Source organism: Juglans microcarpa x Juglans regia, chromosome 2S (genome assembly GCF_004785595.1).
Source record: "Juglans microcarpa x Juglans regia isolate MS1-56 chromosome 2S, Jm3101_v1.0, whole genome shotgun sequence".
Lineage (NCBI taxonomy): Eukaryota > Viridiplantae > Streptophyta > Magnoliopsida > Fagales > Juglandaceae > Juglans > Juglans microcarpa x Juglans regia.
The window spans coordinates 9672664-9695003 of NC_054597.1; the positions used below are offsets into that span (position 1 = coordinate 9672664).

Genomic DNA, 22340 nt, shown 5'->3' on the forward strand with positions numbered 1-22340 from the left:
AGATAAAGAAGAAGATACTTCATCTTTATCTCCTACAGTTTCGGATATGGCTGCACTTGTTGCATTTATTCACCACAATCTTATTGTGATAAATAGGCCTTTTAAATTTGATCTGATTGCTCTTGTTAATAAATATAGTTCAAAAGAAAATCGTGATAAGAGAAAAACTTATCATGCTACTTTTTATGCTTCTGAAAAATTACACATTAAACGAAAATGGAAAGAAAAGATGAATGACTTGTAAATGCATATTCTTTTCTTCAATTTTGTTGAAAACTATTATGTTTCAAAAAATAGTTTGAATGTTGTTAAAACTGATTTTTTCAAGGAATAAGGTAAAATGGTGATTCAATCTAGTCACTCACCTTTGGAGGCAATAGTTGTTTGTCATAAAGGATCTGAAGTTACTGCTTCTCCTTTCAAAGTTCCTGAAACTGTGTCCAAAGATCCAAAGAAGACAAGATTTTAAAAGAAACAAAACAGATTATTCATCAGAATAATTTTGTAAATCTTACTCTTCATATTAATAGGCAACAATAAGATAGGTTTGAGGAAAAGACAGAAAAACCTATTTTTACTTCAGTTCCCATTTAAAAAACTATTGAAAATCCTTTGATCTTCTCAAAAGATCAGCAGAAATTTACTTTAAAAATGATTGAAATACCTTTGATTAATTTACCTAAGGATCAGCCTAAAATTGATTTAAAATCCTCACAGGCTAAGACCCTTGATAAAATCAATCAAATGCTTGCTGATCTAAAAAAAGAACAGCCATCTACCAGTGCTTTAAATAGCAATGAAAATGATGTTATTCTTGTTGAAACCACAGAGGAATCATCTGACAATGATTCTTCTGCTATTCAAAATATTGATTTATTTGAAAAATATTTTCAAGATTTTGATTTAAAACCTGAAATAGCTAGATTCTCCTCGAAAGGACCTAAACCTATGAGTCTGACGAAGAATTGGTATTGCAAGCCAACTCCTCCCGATTTAAAATTTGAAGAAAAAGTTTTTCAAACACAATCTTCTTATTCTGCTGATAAAGTTTACGAATGGAATATTGATGGATTATCTGAATAAGAAATCTTCAATACTATGAGTAAAATGTCTTTAATAGCAAATGCTTATATTAATAATAATATAAGGCAACCTGATATTGTTATTATTTTGGCCAATAGTTTTTCTGGTGTGCTTCGTCATTGGTGGGATAAGCATTTCACTGATGAAACTAAACAAACTATTCAGACTGCTGTCAAGCGTAATGATGAAGGGTTACCTATTTTCAATGAAATTATTAGGATGGCACATCCTGATGGTGTTAATACTTTGATTTACACTATTATTAAGCATTTTTTTGGAACTCCTTCAAACATTACTAATCGTATCAGTGATCAATTGAATAATTCACGATGCCATCAGATGTCTGACTACAGATGGTATCAAGATGTTTTTATTTCTAGAGTAATGTTTAGAGACGATAGTCATAAGCCTTACTGGAAAGAGAAATTTAATGATGGTCTACCTTGTTTATTTACTCATAAAGTTAAGGAAGAACTTACTAATATCTCGAGATTTCTTAATTAGGAAAATTACACATATGGTGATATTTTCAGTGTAATTAAGAAACTTGGTATTAGTAAGTGTAATGATTAAAGAATGCTTCGCGAACAATTGAGAAATAGCAAGAAAGCCAAATATGAAATGGAAACTTTATGTGAACAATTTGGCTTTCCTCCTATTGCTCCCTCTAGATGAAAGTAGAAATATTCTAAAAAATTTTCTAAACCTCATTGTTGGATAAGGAGAAAACCCTGTAATATTTTTACAAAAATCTTCTAAAAAATCTTTTCCTAAGAAAAAGAATTTTTCAAAAGGAAAATGTTAAAATTGTGGCAAATCTGAACATTTTGCTGATAAGTGTCCTCAGAAGCCCAATAAACTAAAAAAGAAGCTTAATCAGTTGAATATAGATGTCAATAAAGAAGAATTGTTTCGACTCCTAAAAACACAATCTTCCTCATTATCTGACATTCATGAGTTTAGTTCTAGTGATTCAGAGTATTACTCAGAAAATGAGTCTCCTGATTTTTCTGATATTAAGCTTGATTGCAATCGTAAAAAATCTTGTTGCCAATCTTTGAGTAAAACAATCAATCTTTTAACCAAAGCTGGGGAACGAGAAAATCTTTTATTAACTTTAATTTCTCAAATTACAAATCGTGAGTTTAAAGAAGAATATCTTCACAAGCTCAAGAAGACGATAGTTCGTCAAGAACCAGAAACTTCTAAACGAAGGATTAGTTTTTAAGAAACTTTGGAAAGATTTCAAAAGAAAAAACTCAAAGATATTTCCTCTAGTGATTTACAACATGAAATTAATTTTATTAAAAAACAGATCATTGAACTCAAATATGAGATCAATAACCTTAAATCGGAAAATGATGTCTTAAAATAAGAATTTTTATGTTTTAAAATTGACAAACAACTTGATCAGGATATTCCATCTGATAATGAGCACATGAATGAATCTGATTCAAGCAAAAATGATAAGGCTACTAATAATCAGATATGTTTGATTCGTCACACCATTCCTCCCAAATGGTTTTCAAAAGTTACTAGTATTGTTTGTCATAAATTCCAATTTTCTGTTGTTGCTATGATTGATTTCGGATTGGATATGAATTGTATCCAACAAGGACTAATACCTAGTAAATATTTTAAAAAATCTACTGAAAGACTATTTTCGACAAATAGATCCCAGATGAAGATCAATCATGAGCTAAATACTACTCATATTTGCCAAGATAATATTTGTTTTAAGATTCCCTCTGTTTTGGTCAGAAACATGTCTGACAAAGTTATATTGAGAATCCCCTTTATTTCATCTTTATATCATTTTTTGTCCGAAAAAGAGGGTATCACTACTGATCATTTTGGTCAAAAAGTCAAGTTTAAATTTGTTTCATGTTTTGAAATTGATGCTAACAAAAGTTTGAAATATTTGCTTTCTGCAAAAAATAAAAACTCAAATTTCCTCCAGCAGAAAATAAGATACAAAAAGATTTATGAACAATTGTCTAGTAATTTACTCAAATCCAAGATTAATGATTTTAACAAACGTTTAATTTCTGAAGTATGTTCTAATCTTCCAAATGCTTTCTGGTATAGGAAGAAACATGTTGTTACTTTACCATATGTCAAAAATTTTAATGAAAAAAATATTCCAACTAAAGCTCGGCATATTCAAATGAATAGTGAGACTTTAGAATTTTGCAAAAAGGAAATCATTGATCTGCTCGACAAAGGAATAATCAGAAAAATGCTGAGATTGAAAGAGGAATCCCTCGACTGGTCATAAATTATAAACATTTGAATAAAGTTCTAGAAAGGATTAAGTACCCTATCCCCAACAAGAATGACTTAATCTATAGGTTGTATAATACTATTGTCTTCTCCAAATTTGACCTAAAGTCAGGATTTTGACAAATCTAGATTAGTGAATCATACAGGTATAAGACTGCCTTCAATATTCCTTTTGTTCATTACGAATGGAATGTGATGCATTTTGGTCTAAAAAATACCCCTAGTGAATTCCAAAACGTTATGAATAATATTTTCAACTCATTCACCCATTTTACCATTATTTATATAGATGATGTTCTCATATTTTTCAAATCTATTGATGATCATTGGAAACATTTGAATTTGTTTCTAGACATCATTAGATTAAACGGTCTTGTTGTTTCTACTAAAAAAATCAAATTATTTCAAACTGAAATTAGATTCCTTAGTTATGATATTTCTGAAGGTAAAATTAGGCCTATCAATCTGGCTATCGAAGTTGCTGACAAATTTCCTGATGTCATCCTTAAAAAAAATCAATTGCAAAGATTTCTTGGTTCTCCCAATTATGTTGCAGAATTCTATCAAGATATGAGGAAACAGTATCGTCCATTATTTGAATGATTACAAAAAAATCCTCATGCTTGGTCATAAATCCGTACTAATATTGTTAAACAGATCAAGACACATGTCAAAACTCTTCCATGCCTTGGTATTCCTACTTCTGATTCTTCTAAAATCGTTGAAATAGATGTCTCTAACATTGGTTATGGCAGCATTCTGATACAAATTATTTCACCAGACTCTTCTGAACAGATAGTTTGTTTCCATTTTAAAGTCTGGAACCCTGCATAGAGTAATTATAATACTATTAAAAAAGAAATTTTATCTATAGTACTATATATCTCTAAATTTCAAAGCGATTTACTTAACAAGAAATTCCTATTAAGAATTAATTGCAAAAGTGTTAAGTATGTATTAGAAAAAGATGTTGAAAACATTGTATCAAAACATATTTTTGCACGATGACAAGCTATTTTAAGTATTTTTTATTTTGATATTGAGTATATTAAAGGATCTAATAATTCTATTCCTGATTTTCTTACCCGTAAATTCTTGTAGACCCCCAACCATGAGTAGGGAAAAGGGAAAACAAAAAGTTGTTCCACCACCCATTCCTAATAAGCTCCTTATGAAGAATATACGTGCTTCACCGCTTAACATTGCCAATCGATTTACAACCCTTGGCAAAGTAATCCAACTAGCTACCTTTGCTTCAACAGTCTCCACCCCATATGACCCCTATTCTAAAGCCATTGCTTCTAAATCCATTGCTACTACTCAGTATTTGCTTCCTAAATAAAAAACTGAGCATATCAGAAAACTCCACTCCTCAAACTTGTTTTACATAGAACCTGACCATTCTACACACACTGATCCTTTTAAAATAGCCTCATCCTATTTTCCTCCAAGATTCCATTGGATCCCATAAAATTTCACCAAAACACTCAAATTCTATTCTAGTGTCTTGGTCCAAACTGACTCCCTTGTCATAAAACCTATTTATGATAAAACTGATAAATCTAAATTGATCTACCATAGTGCCTATATCCTTCAAGTTATCACAGAAGAACAATGGGGTACCAACCCCTTCACTTTTAAGAGACTTGCTGATTCTAACATTGCTTTTAATTACTTTGACTATATTGATGCTTGGTCCAAATTCATGTTGTTCCAAGTGCTAGATATGAGTTATTCATAGTTTCTTAATTTCGACAAAAAATTCAAAGGAAAACTTCCTTTCTGGTTTCTAAAATGGTGGAGCTAGTTTGGTCTTGTTCCTTAAAACTTTCCTGACATGCTTTTAAGAGCATTCAAATGTTTTACCAATACTGTTGGTTCAAAGTTGGATCGACATATGACCAAGTTTCCTTATGATCTCAATTTTTGTAAATGATACAAAATACCCTGGATTATGAAATGGAATTATGACAGACATGACGACATATTAGTCCGACATTACTTCACAAAATGGTGGGATAGGTTCCCCTATACCCAAAATATTATTGATTATGTGATAAGGGATTTTTCACAGATTGTCCCAGACTTGTAAAATAAAGAAAAATTTCTTGCAATCGCTTATGGTTCTCTTACTTCAACTGGATATCCTCAAATCTAAGCCAATGTTTCACCAATTGCCTCTAAAAAAGGAAAGACATCTACCTCTTCTAAAACTAGCAAGACTAAAAAGAAAAATGATGTTTTGGATAGTCTTACTAAAAAAGATTTGATTCATTTGCTAAAAAAGTCTTTAGAAAATGATAATTCTGATGAAGAAGAAAAGTAATAAGCATCATCTGAGGCTTCCATAGCAAATCCTTATAGCAATATTTTTGGACATGACTATGAAGGTATCCCAAGGTTATCTGATAATGAATGATCCCTTGATCCACTAGCCAACACTACAAGACAAAGAAGACTATCGTCTCAAAGACCAATTAGTCCTCTCTTCCAGATTCCTGGCTTGTTTTATGTCAAAAAGCAGATGCTCCCGTGAGATACACTAAGAAAGCAATCTGAAGACATAATTATTTATACTTTCACGTGAATGAACAATTATAGTTACTATTCACTCACGGTTTTAATGTTTTTACTATTTCACCTTAATCATTGTAAATAGGAACTAATTGATCTATAAAAGAGGCACCTAATGAATGAAGAGGGCAGTCTTAATTTTACGACCTTCCTTTTTATCTCTGATTTTCAATTTCACCTTCATTCTCTTCTTCCACATATCTCCTACCCCTATCCACTTGATCTTCTGTAAGTCCAACTTGTAATTTTAAGCTTGTAATTTTATTAATTTTATATTTCAATGCAAATTGTAATTTTTGCATCTATTTATTTTCTGTATTTTGCATACATTCATATGGTCAGTTTCATCGCCTGCTCTTATTAATTGTGCATTCTTTTATTGCTTTGTCTATTATTTCTTCTGTTCTTCTATCATCTTCTCTTATTAATTATGTCTTCAAATTGCTTTCTCAGCATCTTGCGGGAGCATCTGCTTTTTGATATAAAGCAAGTCGGGAATCTAGAAGAGAGGACTAATTGGTCTTTGAGACGGTAGTCTTCTTTGTCTTGTAGCGTCGGCTAGTGGATCAATGGATCATTCATATATATATATATATATATATATATATATATATATATATATATTTTAAATCTTTTCAAATTCCAACAAACATTGATCGACTTTACTTTTGTATAAATTCAAGTGTTGTTGCTTTTCGCTTTCTTCTTGTTTGGATTTCGTTTCCTTTATGGAATTGTCTCAAAACAACATTCCGTATCAATTTATGCTTTTTTTTACATCTAAGCACTACGTCTAAGGAAGTTACCTAATAAACAATAAAAAACATTTATCTGGCAAGAAGTAGAAGAAAGCATACCACACAATGCCGAGATTGACAAGCAAATAACAAAATTTGGGAAAATTGAAGGATGACAATTACTTTTATACTATGCCGCAAGCGGTGGAAAAAAAAATTAAAAATAGAAATGTGAAAAGACTGAAACAATAGTCGGCAAAGGCAAAATAAAAGGAAACTGAATGAAATTCTGGAATAGGGACAAAATTGGAAATGAAAATGTTAGACGAAATTATTGTTCATCCAACATTGCATTTATATAAATAGTAGATATATACACACTTCAAGACTGTCCTGATAGAATCTACTAAAGCTTTGTTTAGATACTGATGATATGATAAATCTATAAGTAGTAATCATGAGATGGATTGTGAAATAGTAGTAAAATAATTAGTGTCAAGATTTTTATTGAGTTTTAGGAATTGAGAGAAAAAAATTGAATAAAAATATTATAAAGTTAAAATATCATTATAATATCATTTTTTAATATAATTTTTGTTTTGAGATTTGAAAAAGTTGAATTATTTTTTGTATTTTATATGAAAGTTTGGAAAAGTTGTAATGATTAAATAAAAAATTATAAAAGAGAAATTGAAAAGTGTTTATATTGTAAAATGTTGAATACAGTAGCCTTATGTAAACGGCTTGTAAACGATTGTTGATATGGAAAAAAACAAAAAGCACCATTTCATTTAAAAACCAAAACCATGCTGCACTTCCCCTCCTCAGTTTCCCTCTTCTCAATTCCCTCCCTCTCTGGATTTCTTTCACACGAAGAAACTGACTCCCACACTGAGTTGAAGACGATTCGACTGTGGCCTTAGATTTTTCTCCCACAAAAGCGATTCCCTCTCTCTCTCTCTCCCCTCTTCTGCGATCCCCAAATCAGACTTGAAATGGTAGTCATTTCTATGTGGGCACTGTGGGTATTTATATTTTTCCCATCGTTGAGTCTAAAGTACATTGTGTTCTCTCGAATTTCACTCCATTTCAAGATTAAGCCAATCAAATTTATGGATGTGAGAGTTTATTGTTGTTGTTGTTGGGTTTGGGAATTAATCGTTGGTGGGAAAGAAAGGAGTTGGAGTAGTTCGAGAGACCTAGCCCACCGGATCTTGAAGGATTTGGGTGCTGGTATTTGCTTCTTGATCTATAAATACAAGTACAGGAAAATTACTATAGCAAATGTCAACAACTTACTTGAAAACTTAAAAGAAATATAAACAACGATAGAACCGTAGAAGAATGAACTAAAAGAAATTCCTTAGCCATACTGATGAAGAGAAAAGAAAAAGAAAAAAAAGTAGAGCTTTTCTAGATTATTCTTGGATGCTTAAGCAGACTATATTTTCTTTTCAGCGAAAGAGGGAGTGAGTCTCTTCTGCTAGTTATGTTGCAGTTACCGAACGAACATGGAACTAAAAACCAAAAAGAGCATAAAAGACTAAAGAGAAAGAGAGAGAAAGGAAACCCACAAAGACAGACGAGATCCACGATGTTACATGTCGTGGTCTTCTTCTTGTTTTTGCAGGACCAAGAACATTTTACGAAATGCTGAACACATCGAGAGACCCCTCCCTTTCGAAGACAAAGAGTTTGGTACTTGTCTGTAACTTTTTTATTTCAAATGCGTTTTTTCTTCTATTTTTGCTTGTTTTCTCTTTTTCTATTTTTTTTTTAATTTTAAAGTGACAGGCTGATATGGCAGGCGACTCCCTCGCAGTTACAACTACCGACTGTACATAGAAGAGCTGATTTATATTTAAGTACTGTTTAAATATTGAGATTAAATTAGATTAACTCTTTATCGAAACGGAACCGAAGTGATCAAAGATCAGCATCCTAGAGAACATTTAATGAACACCTGTCATTTCATTTCTATATATTGTAGATGGCATATATATATCTATTCTATGAATAGTAATGTGTGTATTTTGATGGCGTGTACCAAGTGATCAAAGATCACCAACTATAGCAGAATTGTTAATTGAGTGTGTACGCGGTACGGGAACATGAAAGAGAACCGCTTTGGAGCGGTCATGACTGGTTTTGCCTTTAGATCAGTAGGTAATAAGGTATTGACACATCAGCAATGTACATTGAAAGACAATGAGGATGACTACATCAGAACACCCAAAATACCCTACGTCTTTTCCCTTCTCTCTTGCTACCCACTGCTCTCCCTCATCCATCCCCGCCCAGCCATTCCCACACCAGTAGTCCGACGCCACAACCATTCTAACGCCAACAGCAGCCGCCCAATCCACGCAGCAGCCACAACCACCACACAGCAGTGCTTTCGACTCCACCGACGGACCCACAGCCACCATGCAGCCGACGCCACCCATAACCATCACGTAGTCCGACACAGTCGCCACCATCGTCCTCCATGGTTTGATAACTTTCCCTGTCATTCTTCTATGGTTCTGTTTGCCTGATTGAAATTGCCCAACCCATGTTTTACATTGCAAATTTGCTACAAATTAGCAGTTGCAATTCACAGGTTTTCTTGGGTTGAAATGCTCTAACCATGTTCTACAAGGTTAAAAACTCTCTTGGATATTGAGGTCTTCAACGCATCCTTATTGTCTCTACTATTTATTTCGACAGATTTTTCGCATATCCATATTTTATTCACACCACCATATGATTTGTTGTCAATGTTCCAGTTTTTTCCATGCAAATACAGCTAGTAGTACCCATTGTCTCATACGCAGAGCGATGCCTCACAAGTGCCTTATCACTCATGAGTTTTTTCATTGCAAAGGCAAGACTTGTGTCACTGCAAGAGGGAGTCCCTCAGGAACTGCAACAACTAGTATAGTCACTGAAATAGCAAAGTAATTTAGAAGTTTGAGTGCATCAATGGCAGACCAATCTTTGATCTTATTGTGTAGTGATTTTGGTCAAAACTAAAAAGGTCAGCACTGCAACAGCAAGACCTATCTTTCCAATAATGGGTGTGGGGAGGGGAGGGAGCTGGCTTTGTGGGTTCGGTGAGAGAGAGACGAGGGTGAGTGAGGGTAGGGGAATCAGAACTAGCTTCAAGAGACGAGCGTGGGAGAGAGAACAGGCATCGGTGTGGTGCGGTGTGGTGCGGTGTGGACGCATCTTAGGTTTAATGGGTGAGCTACGTGGCAGGTGTACAATGGTGGCGATTCTCAGCCCTACATCTGTACCGACCAGAAGATATTCTCAACATGAAATAATAGCAAAAGTGAACCACAACATGCATGCATACAATTTCAATTACTAATGTTAATTTGTAAGACTGGACCACAACATGAAATATTGTCAAGACCACGTGGTTCATGTACTAATGTTAATTTGTACGAAAACTCGATGCTTTTGATGTTTCAAATTTCAATTATTTATTTTGTCTAATGATTTGATGACATTTGTGATTTGATACTCTGGTTGCCACCGAAACTTGCAAGGCCAATATAGATATATATCTATTTTATTATAATAAGTGACTATTTAATTGTAAATAGTAACTTTTGTTATTTTTTCATTAACTTTTAATATTTTTCTGTTAAATCCTGTTTTACCAAAAGATCGTTAAAATTTTTGACCATTTGACTTGTAGCTTCCTTGAAAAATTTAATAAAGAATCTTGTTTTACCAAAAGGCTGTTAAAACCCTTGACCATTTCACGTGTAACTCCCTTGTAGAATTTAATGAATGATCATGTTTTACCAAAAGATCCTTAAAATCCTTTACCATTTGACATGTAGTTCCATTGTAGAATTTAATGAAAGATCATGTTTTACGAAAAAATCCTTAAAATACTTGATCATTTGACGTGTAGCTCCCTTGTAAAATTTAATGAAAAATCAGGTTTTATCAAAAGGCTCTTAATAGCCCCGCGGCGCACATGAATTGACGACTTTTTTTTTGTGTTCTTTTTGTTCTGACAGTGCACTAATTTTCCTTTTTTTTTTCAATTTTTTTTAAATAAAAAAAATTAAAATGACTTTACTCTTTAGAATAGAAATGCTTTAGAGTATTCTCATTGTAAAATTTAACTTCAAGTAAATTTAACTAATAAAATACTTAAAACACTCAATATATAATATTAATTATTAATTTAATTAAAATATAATTATTATTGATATTAATATTGAATATTATTAATTTGATTAGAATATAATTATCATTAATATTTTAATTAGTATAACTATAAAATGTGATAAAAAAAATTTAAAAAATTATTAAATTAATAATATTTTATTATTATATAGAGAGTAAATAGATAATCTTATATGGATGCAGACTAATGCTCATAATTTACTGAAATTTAGATTTTATTTTTAATCTTATTTTTTGTCCTTCTTTCACATTGTAATTTCTTTTCCCAGACAAATAAGATACTATTTTTTTTATTTTTTTAATTTAAATCATTATGTCAGGTACATTTTGGGGCTAACGCATCCAGCACCGTTCTCTAGTGTGTATGTATGTATGTATGTATGTATATATATATATACACATACATATATATCTAGCATGCTTTGTATTCTTGATTTCGGTCACTATCTAACTTTCTGAAAATTTTATTTATAATCCTATTTCATTTATTAATATATTTAACATGACATTATTAATTTGAGAATTAAATACATTAATCAGTCTAAAAAGGTACAGATATTTTTTTTTTGGATAAGAAAAAGGTATAGATATTTAAAGTAACATAACTCTTAATTTTATTGTGTTATTATATATTACTACAAGAAAAATGGCTTATTATAGCAATTTGGTTTTCACCATAATAGAAATCACTGCGAATAAGTTGTATTGCGGCGATTCGTATGTTGTCGTGGTCATCCCATCGCAATAAAGAGAAAAGTAAATCGTGAACAATATCCAAACTTTATATGGCGATTATAGGATCTTTTGTGACGGTTATTTCGCTGGAAATACCAGATCCTTCTCGCGACAACGAATATATGTTGGTAATAAATTTATATTCCATCAATATTAGATATCTGCCACTATAAACAATCAACTTAATCAGAAGATCCATTGACATTTCCTCTTTCTCTCTTTTGCTGACCCTTACCTCCTCTTAGATTTCTCCCACCAAAATAGAACATGCCTTGTAAGAAAAGGGAATAGAAAGCAAGAGGAGGAAAAATATTCTTTTGTATTCGATTCAATCGTCTATTTTGTACAGGAAAACTAGAAATATATATACAACAATTTGAGTTGTCTATCACAGAATCAGCTACTACTATCCTAACAAGAAACCAATAGTTGGTGTACAACGCAACAAGTAAAACAAAAATAGAAAGGGGAAAGAATATTCTCGACTAATTAGGTCTAGCTTTATGTAACTGATTTAGAGAAAGTGGATGATACCCATCTTCTGAATAAGCACAACTTGTAGCAACAACAGCAATACTGGCAATGGTATGCTGCAATACCCCTTCCCCCCCCCCCTCCACAAGATGGAGAATAGTAGTTTACTATTCCCATCTTGAGTAGGCTAGAGTGAAGGAGAGTTGAATGGAGAACCTTAGTGAGAAGATCAGCAACTTGTACATTGGTGGGAACATGAGAAGTGGAGATGGAGACATCCATGATTTTATCTCGAATGAGATGGCAATCTAATTCTATGTATTTGGTGCGATCGTGAAAAATTGGATTTGCAGCAATGTGGATGGTGGCCTGATTATCACAAAAAAGGTGGGCAGCTTGTGGATGAAGAACTTGAAGGTCAGCAAGAAGAAATTTACGCTAAGTGATTTTGGCACATGTTGCAGCCATAGACCTGTACTCGGCTTCAGCAGAGGACCTTGAAACCACTGTCTATTTTTTAGATTTCATTGAAATGAGTGAGTTGCCAAGGAGAATGCAGTATCCTGGGACTGACCTCCGAGTGTCAGGACAAAAAGTCCAATCAAAGTCATTGTAGGCAACTAATTGCAGAGAAGAGAAAGCAGCAAGAAGGAGTCATTGGCCAGGAGCAGCCATTACGTACCTCAAGACCTTGTGAGCAGCAGCCATGTGAGTCTTGACATGAATTGACTGAGTGTGTGGACTGCAAAGCTTAGATCAGGGTGAGTTATTGTCAAGTATAGAAGCCTTCCAACTAATCTGCGATAGGAAAATGGCTCCTGCAACTCAAGACCAGAATCTTTGCTAAGCTTCAAATTTTGGTCCATTGGAACCTTGATTGGTTTAGATTCCAAAGTGCTAAAGTTTGCAAGTATTTCTAAGGCATACTTTCGCTGAGAAATATGAATTTCCTTAAAAGATCTGGCCACCTCAATGCAGAGAAAAAATCGAAGAGGGCCAAGATCTTTGATCTTAAAATTGTCATTGAGAAAAATTTTGAGAGCAGCTATAGAATCAAGAAAGTCAGTGGCTTCCAAAATATCATCAACATACACTAGAAGAGCTGTAAAAGAGCTATCAGTAACTTTAATGAATAAGCTACAATCTGCTTTGGATTGGAAAAAACCAAAATTTGACAAGCAACCAATAAGTTTGGCATACCACTATTTTGATGCTTGTTTTAGTCCATAAAGACTCCTTTGAAGTTTGCAGGCTTGGTGAGGACCACCTTTAGAATATCTTGGTGGCTTGTTCATAAAGATTTATTCTTCCAAGCCACCATAGAGGAAGGCTTTATTTACATCAATTTGATGTATATGCCATCCATGAATGGCAGCTATAGATAAAACACAGCGAACAATCACCATTTTAGCCACTAGTGTGAATGTTTCAATGTAGTCAATCCCCTCTTGTTGGGTGTAACCCTTAGCCACCAATTGGGCTTTCAACCTTTCCACACTACCATCTGAGTTTCTTTTTACTTTATACACATACTTGCAGTCTATAGGTTCTTTACCAGGAGGAAGGTCTGAAAGCATCCAAGTTTTGTTTTGTTCCAAAGCATCTAACTCAGCATCCATGGCTTTACACCAATCGGGATCCTTGACTGCTTGGGAATAGGATGTTGGCTCGCAAACAGTAGAAAGAGATGAAGAAAAGGCTTGAAAAGTGGGAGAGAAATGCTCATAGGTCAAGTAGTTATGTAAAGGGAATAGACAAGTTGAAGATGGAGTTAGCTGAGCCAAAGATTGTGATGTTGAGGCCAAAGCAGCCTGTTGACAGTGGAAGTATCAGAGGTAGGTAGGTGCATTTCTAGTTCTGGTTGATCTTCAAAGATAAGGTGAAGAAACAGTAGATGTAGTTTTAGAAATGGGTGCAAATGGTATGGAAGGAAAAGTATATGGGGGTGGACAAGTGTTGTTTGTAGGTGGTTCAACAGGTGAAACTAATGGAGTTGGAGAAGGACCAGTAGCAGGTGTAGGTGAAGTAGGAGAAATGGTTGAATAATCAAGTGAATTTGGTGTAGGTGCAGTAAAAATAGGTGGAGGTTGGGAAATAACAGGTGGATGATCAGAGTGAGAAGTGTTAAGAAAAGGAAAAGAATTTTCATGAAAACTAACATCTCTAGAAACAAATGTAGTATGAGACTCTAAGTCAAGTAGCTTATATCCCTTGACCCCGAAAGGATAACCTAGGAAGATGCATTTTCTACCTCTTGGATCAAATTTCTTACAACCATGGGACAAGGTAGTTGCAAAACACAAGCATCCAAAAACTTTGAGATGATGGTATGTAGGTTTAGTGGAAAAGAAAATTTCATATGGGGTTTTGTTGTCAAGAAGAGGGGTAGATGTTCGATTAATAAGATAGACAGTTGTCAAAATGCAATCATTCCAAAAATGTAATGGTAATCCTAACTGAAAACGTAATGCTCTTGCAAAGTTAAGAATGTGTTGTTGTTTTCTCTCAACAGTACCATTTTATTGAGGTGAAAGTTCTAGTTTCTGATTTAGCATGCAGTAAAGAAACCCAAGTTGTTCGTGAAAAATCACCTACAAGAGTCAGAAAATACTTGGTTCCATCATAGGCAGATATTGAACATGGGCCCCAAATGTCAGCATAAACTAAATAAAAAATGGAAGTAGACTTGTGATGGCTGATAGGAAAAGAATTTCTATGTTGCTTAGCAATAGGACAAACTGAACAAGGAGAAATTTTACTAGCATTGAAATTGTCTTTTACATTTGAATCATCAATCAAAACAAATCTAGAATTTGAGGCATGACCAAGGCGACAATGCCAAAGGTCAGAACTATTACTACCAGTCCTGATAGAAGTAGCAAAAGGTTTAGAGTTAAAGGGTACGAAAGATAAAGCTTCAGTAAAGGCATTTGGAGAGACAACCACTGGCAAGAGATGATACAGACTACCCTTGACTTCAGCCATCCCAATCGTTGTCCAGATGGAAAGGTCCTGGATGAAGCAGTGATTAGACATAAAAACCAAACAACATGTAAGTGATTATGTTAGTCTTTTTACTGAAATTAAATTGAAACAAAAAGAAGGTACACATAAAGCATCCTTTAGTATGATGTTATCAATGACTTGCACATTCCCTAGATGACTAACAAGAATAGAGGTTCCATTTGGGAGTTTAACAGAGTATGAAACCTTAGAAATATTTATAGAAAAAAATGTAGTATTACAGATCATATGATCTGTTGCACCCGAGTCTATGATCCAAGGTATATCAGTATGATCAATGGATTTATATGCAAAAGAGGAAAGGGCAAAAGGAATACCAGAGATTTTGGAAGCTTTTGGCTCAGTTGTGACAGGTTGATGAATAACTTGAGCATAGTTCACAGAAAGGCAAGCAGTTAAAGTATCCTTGCTTTGAAGTAAAGCCATAAGTTGTTTATATTGTGCTTTGGACTTAGTTTCCATTAATTTCTTCCTAGTTAGAATCTGAAAGTAGACTCACTTGATTAACATAGAATCCAACATTCTTCCTCTTGTAAAACTTGTGATCTGGAGGGTAACCGTGTAGCTTGTAACATTTTTTAGCTACATAACCAGTTTGCTTACAATGAGTATAGCTAGGCACTTGTGCATATCCAACTTTAAAACAAGTCTCAAGGGTATGTCCCTGTATGCAACAGTGGGTAAAATATGGTTTGTCTCTCTTGGTAGTAGCAGGTAATTTGGAATGGTTTTTTAAAGAATTATAGGATGTGTTGGTGGCTAAGGCCATAGACTCAGGGTTTGGGAAAGCAGATATGATGTGGTGGTGCTATTCTTGCTGCTGTATAAGAGAGAAAACTTTATTAACAGAAGGAATTGGGTCTATCATCATAATCTGGTCTCTAACATTAGAGTACTTACCATTTAATCCCATGAGAACCTGGATTACATTGTCCCTTTGATATCTAGCATTCAGAATGGTTTTCAAAAGCCAATTTTGAAAACCATAAATAATCGAGAAGTTTTTGTAACCTCACCAAATGGTATTGCATTTGTTATTGGACGTGGCTATTTCAGACGATGTGGTTTATTGATTGCCAATTATACTCCTTTGAAACTAAGTTTATTGTCGTAACCCCTTAAGATATTCAATTTTATCTCGAGGGGCAACATGGTGCCTCCAATCTTTGCTCTACATCTATCATTGTTTACGTACTTTTCTGCTAAATAATTATGTCTGGTTTGGTTGAACTTATGCAAGTGAAGAGCTTTTGTGAACACGATTGACAATAATTCACACAATCATTGTCTTGCTGCTAATTGGGCCAATGTGAACATATACTTCGACGAGCTCTTGAGGCTTTATGACCACTTGTACTAAAATTGTGGGATTGTTTAATGTTATGGCTATGATGATGAAATCCAAATATAATAAATATTGAGAGATGTTGAGAAGATAAATAGATTATTATTTATACCTGCGATCCTCGACTTTCGATATAAGTTCATTATTGTAGAATTTTGGATTAGGGACGTCCTCAGTGATTAGAAGTCTGATCAGTTTGTTAGAAAGCTGAAATGTGATATTGACGACTTATATAGCCATTACAATATTAGTGATCAGTCTTCAACCGAAGGTGGTAGCTCATCATGCCTGACTAGCTCGACATCTTCCTTAGATGACACACATGTATAGAATTCATCTATTTAGATGCGATGATATCATCAAATCTGTACACCAAGGAATACTATGCAATGTAGTATGAGATTGAGTGTTATTTTATAGAAGATGTTGAGGCATGTAGTGCTTTATACATATACTTTCTAAACAGTAAATAACTTTTTTATAGTAGAACTTATTACTTAAGTTATAAGTTATAAGCCATAAACCTATAATCTATATTTCTCACCGCAATTCTAAACATGCACTTTGTTAGCGATAGATCATTATGTTACATTAACGAAATTCAAAAATTGATTTTATTTTATTTCTTTTAGAGCTCTCATTTGGCGTATGTCTTAATTTTGTAAATACTAGTAAAATGATTTAAAGGAAGATATTTTATTAGATTTTGAAAAATAAGAGAGGAAAAAATTGATAAAAATATTATAAAATTAAAAAATTATCTGAATATAATTTTTTAATATAATTTTTAAAAAAATAATAAACGCACAACACTTTATACAACACTTTACACAATATTGTTTTAAATGAGGGGTATTTTTGTAAAATAACTTATAAAACTAACATCATTTTACAAAAATACCTTTATTTAATAACGTGTGTTGTAAAATATATTATAAAATGTGTTGTGTGAATATCACTACTCTAATTTTTATTTTGAAGTTTGAAAAGTTGACTTGAGTTTTGAGCCCTTCCACTCATCATATCTATATCACATACCACACTTAATTTTTTAATTTTTGTTTTTATTCTTGCTAATTAAACTGAATGAATTCTTCTACTTATCATCTATTCACCACAAAAAAAAAAAAGTCATGTGTGAAGTGTGGTATATGGTTGATGAGTAAAATTTTTCTTATCTTTGTATTTTGTTTTAGTGTTTATAAAAGATATATTGATTTTTATGTTTAGATAATAATTAGATAAAATGTTAAAAATTAAAAATTATTTTATAATTAAGTAATGTTTGAAAATAAAATTAATAAGATAAGTGAAGTTATCTCTCGCAACAGACTACAGTCCTTGTTGCAGCCCAATTATGGTACGTGTCAGATTCGACTAATAAGGACTTATCACACGGGGATCGAGTAATAGTGCGTAAGAGTCCATGCAAGTGTAGAATCCGATAGTATCAAAGTGTCTCACTAATTGTTAGTGATCATGTTGTTATCAAATATGTAATTTTATCAAGTCATGTAGATCTTATCCCTCTGGTCTTATGGCCCTACACTTAGCTTCTCCTTTCTTTTCTCTCTCTCTTCTCGTTTTCACTCTTTTTTGGTTCTTATTCGTTACAAATGAAAGTAAAGAAAAAGTAATTGAATATTACTTGAAAACAATTCAAGAATTATACAACATAATTGAATTTAAAAAATAATGAAAATCAATTACCGATAGATAACTACTATTGATGGATTAGTAGGAGTGTAATTGGTCTGGTCTGATCTTAAATTTTTTGGTCCGGCTTAGAAATTTCAGTCCACTCTATTTTAGGAGTGATTATCCCTATCAACTAGACTAGATTGTTAGCTATCAGTTCGAATTCGATTAGGGCCAATGTAAAATGGGTAAAATATACAAAAAAATTCAAAATCAATTCTAGTGTATATTTTGGGCCCATCTAGCCCACAATGTTTACACTTTTAACTATCAACTATTTATTTTTATTTTGCACATTTTATATTTGAAAATAGCCTAAAGAAGTTGGAAGATTTATCAAAATTATCCATATCCATACATGAGAATTAGCAATCATCATAATAAAGTTAAAAAAATAGAGAAAATGATATTGAAAAATGTAATATCATCCAAATTTTAAATACATATGGTCAATGGTAATAGATTAGATTAAAATTATATAATTAACTTATATAACTACTATATAAATTAGTGTATATATAATATTTAAAAAATTAATTATATCATTTGGTCGCTCCAGTCCATTCCAAAAGAACCACACCCCAGGAAAGATCCAAAAATCGAAATTCTAAAGTTATATGAATCGGATCATATCAATCCGATCCGGTCCAATTGATTTTTTCAGTCCGAACCAGTAAACTTACACCTCTCCGGTCAGGTAGAGAAAGAGTAAGTTTTGCAATATTTATTTTTTATCTAATGACATTCATACACTCCACAGTAATAACAACAAATAATATAGAAACCACTTCAATCCCTCCAACTCGACCCGATGGATCTTGCTCAACTTTTATTGTTCTACCCTTCACTTACCATTAATGACTAATGGAGAGCCTATTAATCAACCTTTCAAAATTCTTGTAAGATGAGCCTCCGATCTCAGCAGCTTCCTCTGCTTTCTTCTTCCATTCTACTGCCTTTTGCCTCAACGCCTTTCCCTTATCCCCAGCCATCATTTCCTTAACGAGTGCTTTGATCTCATCACGTTTAACATCGTTGTTGACCTCCATGCCAATCCCCCAACTAGTGCAAGCGTATCGACAATTGGTTTGCTGCTCTGCAAAAAATGGCCAGCAAATAACAGGCACACCACCACAAACACTTTCCAAAGTGGAATTCCACCCGCAGTGTGTTAGGAAAACGCCCAGAGATGGGTGTGCCAGAACTTGGCCTTGGGGCACCAGTTTGCTATCAATCCCCTGTCCTTTATCTCCTCAAAGAATTCTTCAGGCAAAATTGCCGAGTCAGCTCCCATCACTACATCAGGCCTAACAATCCACAAAAATGAGTGCTTACTATTTGCAAGCCCCCATGCAAACTCCTTCAGATGTTGTTCGGTCATAACAGTAAGACTGCCATAATTCACGTACACAACTGAATTGGGTTCTCTTTTGTCGAGCCATTGGAGGCATTGCGAGTCTTCTTTCCATAAGCTTGTACTTAGAGACTTCATTTGGCTATCAGGGACATGCCGACTTAACAGGGATAGCGGGCCTATGGTATATATGTTGCGAGGGAATCTGGCCGAAATTTCCTCGAGTACTTCATATTCAAACTCATCAAATGTGTTGAAGATAATCGCTGAAGAATTCAAGCAATTTTGAGCTTCTGACCCCAAAAAGTCGAACGTAATAGCCTTAGTGTCGTTGACTCTCATAAAGCTAGGGAGGTCCTTGAGCCTGATGTTTTTCATGCCTGGGATCCACTCGATTGGTGTGTCAAGCTTTCCATCATGCATGAAGCTTTTGTCTGCAAAACATGAAAGAGATCTCGATATATAAGTTGAAAAAACTAATTAATTGATTACAATTCAGTCACTTCTTTATGGAGGCTTCTCTTTCCTTCAGTTATGATTCCAGCCAAAGGTGCTAATAAATATGACTTCTTTTTGTTATTATTATTAATCTTATGACAGCCTCTAGCACCATGCAATAAGCTTTGAAAAAAAAAAAAATAATCCTAGTACCTTTGAAAGGAACATAGCCTCTTTTGATGAGTTCCGTGAAGGACAGATATCCCAGGAAGCCACAAGCCGAGGCAGTCCAGAATTGTACCTCCGGGATGCCTAATTCTTCAGCAGCTTTACTTGCAAAACCCATAATCCCATCTGATATTATGCAACTAACAGGAGGCATTTCAGAATCATGTACAGAATTGAGCTTAAGCACTAGCTCTTTAAAGGGTGCCAAGCAGTTCTTTCTTGTGGAATCACAAAGGGCTGCGACATCTTGGGTTGCATCACGGTCCGAAGGCGGCAACCCGTCCGGTATGGTTTCGAAGCGGAAATCTGGCAGGCCTTTGACGTGATCTGCTCCTTTGGACCGGATTAAGCGCTTGTGGTTGAACTCAGTGTTGACAAAGGTTATGTGAAAACCCTTGAAGTGTAGGAGCTTGGCCAATTGCATCATGGGGTTCACATGGCCTTGTGCTGGGAATGGAACACAAACTGCATGGGGTTTCTTTACTCCTACTGAACCCATCTTTACAGCAGCCTGCAGCCAATTGAGCTTATATATTGGTGGAATCAGAGTTCAAAGATGATGATATGTAGCTTACCTTAGTTTGCTCCTTTTATACAGAAAAAAATGCTTTGGTATAAGCCGTTAGATGGAATAAAGATATCTCTGATTCGACAACAGCAATTCTTGTTCAAGCTAAGCATTCGTTCATAGCTCGCCCAGACTAGTTGCGCTTGCTTTCATTCTGAGTCTTTAATTCCCGCATCCCTCTCTACTTCCCCTCCGCTTGACTTAATCCCTCCCCAACAACCACTGACTTTTATTGTGACAAGTGATAGGCTTACAATCTATTCACAATTTATAAATAATTTTAAATAATATAATATTTTTTTATTAAATTTAAACCTGTCAAATCAAATGTAAAAGTCAAAATAAAAGTTAAAGTAATATTATTTTATTACATAGTTGTAAATAAGTTGTTATTAGGGGTGAACTAAAAGACGGCATATCCGACCCGACCGAACTACCATCCCGACCCGTTTGTGCTTTGAAACGGAAACAGAATACCCGTTACCCGAATTAGTATAAAATGCAGTCGTTGTTTCCTTTCACCGAATCACATTTGAGGCTCTCAGCCATCCTCTCATTTCTTCCACTCGACACTCATTCTCTCCCTCGCAGAGTTGCAAGTTCATAGCAGTCACTCTCCTCCTCGCAGCGTCACTCTCTTCCTTGTAGTGCACTCTCTCCATCACAGCTGACTCTCACAGCTCCCACTCTCTCCATCGCAACTCAGAATCAAGGTTAATGGGTTTGTCATTTGGTTATTAGAACAAAATATTACCGTTTGGTTTGGATCTAAGACTCGAAACCAGAGTTTTTCTTCTTTGCATGATTTAGGATGTTGCTTTGTTGGTTGGTTATTTATGGGTGTTCTTTGCCCTCCCGTACTTCTTCTATTTCTTGACCTTATTTTCTTGCCAAATCTTCGCACATTTCCTTGTTTTAACCTGCTTCTTAATCAGGGTCTCAATTTCCTGTTACCATAACTTTGTGCTGTTGTGAATCAAAGGTTGTGGAAAAAACACCTGCAAAATACTAAAGAAAGTACAATAAAGGCTGTGTAACAAAAGAAAACACCGAAAAAGAGTGTATAGAGTTGTATCTCCCAGATTATATTTTTGTAACATTGTTTGGATCACTAGAAAATGGAATGAAAGAACAATGAAACTTAAAGGTAATGCTTTCTGTTCTGGGCTTCACAAAAGAGAACCCCGAAAACGAGTGTATATAATTGTATCTCCCAGATTATATGTTTGTAACATTGTTTGGATGTCTAGAAAATCGAACGAAAGAACAATGAAACTTAAAGGTAATGTTTTCTATTCTGGGTCGGTATACCCATTTTCCCGTTTGTTGGGTCGGGTAATCGGTTAACATTGTAACCGAATAAACATAATAATTCTTATCGGGTCAAGTCAGAAATGCTGCTTGTCGGGTCGGGTCAGATTAACAATCCTAGTTATTATATAATAGTAAGTCTATCATTTTTCTTTTATTATTCCTTAGATAAGTTAGTTTAGAGACGTAACAAAAATAAATGCATTTATGGAAGATGACAAATGACAACTAGTATTAAGGAGTTCTCAATCTACCATTCAGCGGTTGTTCTCACAGTGCATAATTTCACAGGAACTT

General features: G+C 34.0%; 1 protein-coding gene, 1 long non-coding RNA gene and 1 pseudogene across 2 annotated transcripts in view; 1 reads left to right on the top strand and 2 right to left on the bottom strand.

Moving 5' to 3' along the window:
* The window catches only part of LOC121252961 (linamarin synthase 2-like), a 45433-nt gene extending 24505 nt beyond the window's left edge, over nucleotides 1-20928 (bottom strand). The window contains exon 1 of the mRNA XM_041152821.1: nucleotides 20765-20928. The gene's annotated coding sequence lies outside the window, so the exon portion shown is untranslated. The remainder of the gene's footprint in view (nucleotides 1-20764) is intronic.
* The window catches only part of LOC121252967, a 36088-nt gene continuing 21130 nt past the window's right edge, over nucleotides 7383-22340 (top strand). Inside the window, exon 1 of the long non-coding RNA XR_005938312.1 lies at nucleotides 7383-7433. This is a non-coding gene — a long non-coding RNA (uncharacterized LOC121252967). The remainder of the gene's footprint in view (nucleotides 7434-22340) is intronic.
* On the bottom strand, nucleotides 18965-20769 carry LOC121252962 (annotated as a pseudogene).